General features: G+C 42.0%; 1 long non-coding RNA gene across 2 annotated transcripts; it reads left to right on the plus strand.

Annotated features, from left to right (window-relative positions):
- Nucleotides 1–2,095: 2,095 nt before the first annotated feature.
- LOC144752135 (uncharacterized) lies at nt 2,096–3,507 on the plus strand. 2 transcript variants are annotated; one of them, XR_013594032.1, is made up of 4 exons: nt 2,096–2,271; nt 2,366–2,446; nt 2,519–2,626; nt 3,006–3,507. It is a non-coding gene; the product is annotated as an uncharacterized LOC144752135 (long non-coding RNA). The 2 variants fall into 2 exon arrangements; XR_013594031.1 differs by having other exon boundaries at nt 2,096–2,446.
- The last annotated feature ends 1,429 nt before the right edge of the window (nt 3,508–4,936 follow it).

The following is a 4,936-nucleotide window of genomic DNA, read 5'->3' on the forward strand; positions in this document are numbered from 1 at the left end:
CCTAAGAGAGGAGTTCCCTTGTCTCCTTGAACCAAGATTTAGTGAACAGCGGGATGCCCGAGGCTAATGAGCATGGAATCCTGGAAAACTCACAAATTACAGCTATATCCCTAATTGAAGCAACACTGCTTCCTGAGCAAGCACCCCCTGTTACCTGGTCCTCCTGCCAAAAAGAAAGTGGAAGTTGAAACATTTGGAACCCTCAGTTGGAGCTAAGACCAGGTCTAAAAGAAAGCTGCAGGACCAATCGCAAGGGCACTATTTTGGGTGGTTCCTTGGGGTCCCAGCGATTCTACGTGCTCTGGGCACTGTTTCTAGTCAAGTTGTGGTTGTTTTTTAAGTATATGGTTCGGACTCCCCATGGAGCCTGCTGTGTATTGTGCTACTTACAACTGTTCTATTGAATCAGTATTGTGTGCTTTGTGTTCTATCCTCATGTAGAGTATAGTAGAGCGTGTTATAGTAATAAATACATATTCTTACATCACTACTGTGTGGTTCTCCTTACATTCAATCATTCAGGAGGTGATATTCTAGTAAAAAAAAGCTGCTTTACATTCCTTCAAGATTAAGCCTGAAGGCTGCTCTCCACAGCTCCCAATAGGATACCTTTCTGAAGGTTATCCTTGACCTCATACATCATAAGGTACAGGGTGCCCACTTTAATTAGTGGACAGCATATACCAGGCCACCTTCTCACAATATTCTTTACCGAAACCTGCGGTTTATTTTGCATTAAAACTATGTGTGTAGGTTTGTTTAGATTACATGGCATACACTATGGAGCCCAGAAGAATCACACATGTGCCTGCTGTGCACTAGTGAATATTACAAATAAAAGTCAGAGTTATATTTTAGCAATTGGTTCACTCCAAACTCTGACGGAATCTTTGACTGTTATGTACTCAAGCCTCACTGCTTTTACAATGGTTCTATGTCTTCAGGTACTAGGTGGGTTCCATGACTATGCGTCCCTCAGGTTTGCATAGAATAGGCACGGCTCTGTAGGAATAGTGAACGTTAGAATGTACCATTAGCCAATCCATGGCATGTTTAGGACCCCAGGAGATGAAAGTTGAACCCACCCCCTTGATTGGTCAGGGGTCTTTCTCCTGAGTCTAGTTGGCTTCCACTCTGGTTCAATGATAGCGGCAGCAGCAGTGACAACCTAAAGGTCTCTCTGTCAAGAGAGGCCCCTCTCCTGGAACTTTAGGGGCTTTAGGGGCTGACCTGGTCGACCGATTGGCTGGGTCTGGCGTAGGTAGCCCTGCATCGGTAACCAGGATGCCCCTACCCTAGATGGCAAAATGGGATCACTAGCGAATAAAAACAGCAGTGCTGGTGTAAACAATAAAACAATGCGCACTAACTGGGAAATAATGCCCCACTATGTCGATGCACAGCGCGAGGGAAACATTCCCAATAGTAGGAGTGTGCACCATATCAATAAAAAGGAAAATATAAAAAGAGATACATTAAGCCAACCGCGAATGTAGCGGGATGCCACACGGACAGATCCTCCCATAGAAAAACGGGGACATTATATCATTTAAAGATGGCGCCCAGGCTCACGGCGGGTCCGACGGCGCGCACACAGCGATTCGCACATGACAGGTGTAGGGAATTAGTCAATTAAAGTGAGTTATAAAACTCCCGCGAAACCAACACACTCCAGACGAGTGCAGGAACGAGGCAGAAGCGATCGATCAGCTACATAACGGTGAGTGTAGATCTTATCCCCGGGTCCCTGTCCCTGCCCCCTCCCTGTTTCCCAGGCAGAAGGGGAACCGCTTTTCCGTAAAAGCTGAGAGCATAGCACGGGAGACCCTTAGTTTTAGGCAGACAGGAGGCACTTTGTCACTACAAAGCCCACACCTCATACTGGAAGAGTAATACGTAACCAGGGCGGGGGCGGTGAAAATAGATTACCTGCATATGACTATGTTTGTAGTTGAAGGATGGGACCGGTAGGTCATATACAAGTAATTGCATATTGCAGGCACTAAACCGGCATAGCTAACACTGTGGGTACCAAGCAGGAGACATAAGTAATACTGAGCGCAGGCACTTAAACAAATAAGAGAATTTAAGAAAAGCAAAATACCAGATACACCATACATGCCTCAATAGAGTTAACAGTACATTCTTGCATAGAACAGAAGAGAAATGTGACGATGTTATTCCTATGTTCACTCAACAGAACATATCCAGTTCAGCAGCAGACGAATGACTACATATGCCCGTTCTAAACAAGTTTTAAAAATATCTGAGGTAAGAGCTTACTTCTAAAAATAAGGATGGGAATGTAAAAATAGAGTATATAAAATAGTTTAGTGAAAAATTACTGTATATTTTACCATCACAGATACACTACAAGTGGGCAGTTGCCTGACAACTAAACAACCAAGGAACCCCATCAAAAGGAGCTTTTGGTTACAAGAGAGAGGTAAATAGAAAAATAAATAACTATCCCCAAGCGCACAAACGAGGGGAATTTCTATCTAAAACCTAAGAAAAGCTCTATTTTTCATTAACAGAAGGGCACCAAGGACTATATGTGTAGCACCAAAAGAGGGAGACCTTAAGGAGACCCCATTTTTTGAGCGCCCACAATACGGCACCAAGGGTGAGAATCTATACTTTTCTTCTCTCTTTGGTCCATGGGTTTATTAGTTCCTTCTTCCCAATTGGTCTTCCACAAGGAATAAGACTTGTAGGGCCTGTATAGTATATGTGAAGTAAATGTATGCTAAGGAGCTAAGAGGCCAAATCAGAGGCTTTTGAACTAATGCAAACATCACTGTGTAATGATATGTACGAGAGAAGTAAATGTACGGTCACTAGGAACTGCATATGGTTGAAAGAATAACAGCAGTAAGAACCAATAGTGTGAAGCCTGAGTGGGTATACGCCAACCACAAGAGCTCAACCATTAGAGCAAAAACAGACAATAGACGTTAATGCATAATATCTGACAGTGCATATGTCTCCTAATATATTCACAGATACGGTATATTCATCCGTTCCCTGAAACCCCAGAAACAAGAAGTCCTGAGGAAGGTGCTACGATATCAAGTGACAAGCACCGAAACGCGTCGACGCACTGTTTTGATCCAAAAGAATCCAACCAGGGCCAGATTGAGCTTCAGATGGGCATTAGGTCTCTCCACTAAAGCTAGAGAGTATTTAAACCGTCTATGGCCATTGGATCTTGTCAAATATAGTGGCAGAAATATTAAGTGGGCCACTTAGATATGAGGGGTTTATTGTAAATTTGCTTTGTTTGTTGTTTACTGTGAATATATCTTGATTGCTTTTCCATTTATTGTGTATCTTGATTGATTTTCCATTTATTGTGTATCATAATATTGTGGTGATGTAACATTGTTTAATAATTATTCTTAACCCACCGGGATATGTTATCTTGGTTTTTAATTATTTTGGATGAATTTTATCTTGTTTTTATTGTCTATTTGTATGCAATTCGAATAAATCTAGATTGTTTAGCAAGACTATTTCTTTGTGGAAATCCATCCTTATGCTTGTCTGAATACCTATGATATACTGTGACCTCTCCTTGTATTACAAGAAAGGTCTGTGTGAGAAGTAGACTATTCGACTCCAGGGATCCCCCCCTTGACTAACCCTCTCCTGGAACCCCGATAGACTTGACTTAAGTAGAGAAGGAAAGATTCCATGCAGGAGGCTCTCTCTTCATTTAATAATTCAAAAAAGGCTGCTGAGTAGAAAAGGTGACCACATGGGCAGATTAGCTGCTGGGGATAATAGTCTATTTCTTTGGAGTTCTATAGTATTTCTGACCATTATGCCAACATCAAACCCATATAAGTAAGGACTCTCGACAGTGCTCTGGTCCTTGGTCCCCCCTAATGACCGAAATAAGCCTGATGCTAGCTGCAAGCTGGTATGTTGCGAGACCTGCAGATTTTCAACTGTTATTGTAATTTAAGTCAATAATCTACAGTTCAGACCACACTCTTCATTTTGCTAAATTTTGAACTTCACTCATTTGGAAGATTTATCACTAACTCAACCACAATCGGGACATTGAATATTTCATTTTTAGAAACTATTTATGGCAAGCCAGAACCCATTGATGGTGCAGTTCTTTAAAAACACTTATGGCCTCATTTTCTAGTTTTTGACACAGGGAGATCAACACACCGAATGTAGCATGTTACAATGCATACTTTTACATTGCAGTATCAAACAATGCGGTCATTACAACGACTGCGTTGTTACAATGTGATGCTATTACTACGCAAGTCATTTCATCGACTTGCAGTAACATTAGTAATGTATAATTTACTATTCCAACTCAAGCCTACGCAACAGCAGGGATTGTATTGGAATAGTATATTATACTATTGCTTATGTTAGAGCACCATCTACTACAAGTCGATGCAATTACTTGTGTATTAATGGCATTGCATTGTAACAACCACATTGTAAAGGCATGACGGTCTAATGACCATGATAAAAAGGTTGTTTCCCATCACACCACTATGCTGCACTGCCCTGCATCAAAGAAAAGGACAGGAATGCGCTGTATCTATTAGATAGTGTTCCTGTCTCCTTCACTTGCGCTGTCACCCCATTGGCTGCCTTGCGCCAACTCAGGCATCCTTGCACAATGGTGCAAGGGTGTCTGCAGTGTAGCAATGTTTTTTTTCCTGCACTAAACTATCAATGGAGGAATTTCCATCGTTCTATGTTTGGCTCAGAATTCAGCACACATAGAAGGATTTAAAATTAGGAGAAATCCAGATATTTCTCCTGGTTACACCTCCGCTGGGGTGGCGTAAGCTTATGACGGATTTCCAGGTTTACAAGTGCTTGAAAATCTGGGAATGAATCCACATCCATGGGTGATGCGTGGCAACACCCACTGTGTCACCCGTGGAACTTCTCTTTG

Source organism: Lissotriton helveticus, chromosome 4_2, assembly GCF_964261635.1.
Source record: "Lissotriton helveticus chromosome 4_2, aLisHel1.1, whole genome shotgun sequence".
NCBI lineage: Eukaryota > Metazoa > Chordata > Amphibia > Caudata > Salamandridae > Lissotriton > Lissotriton helveticus.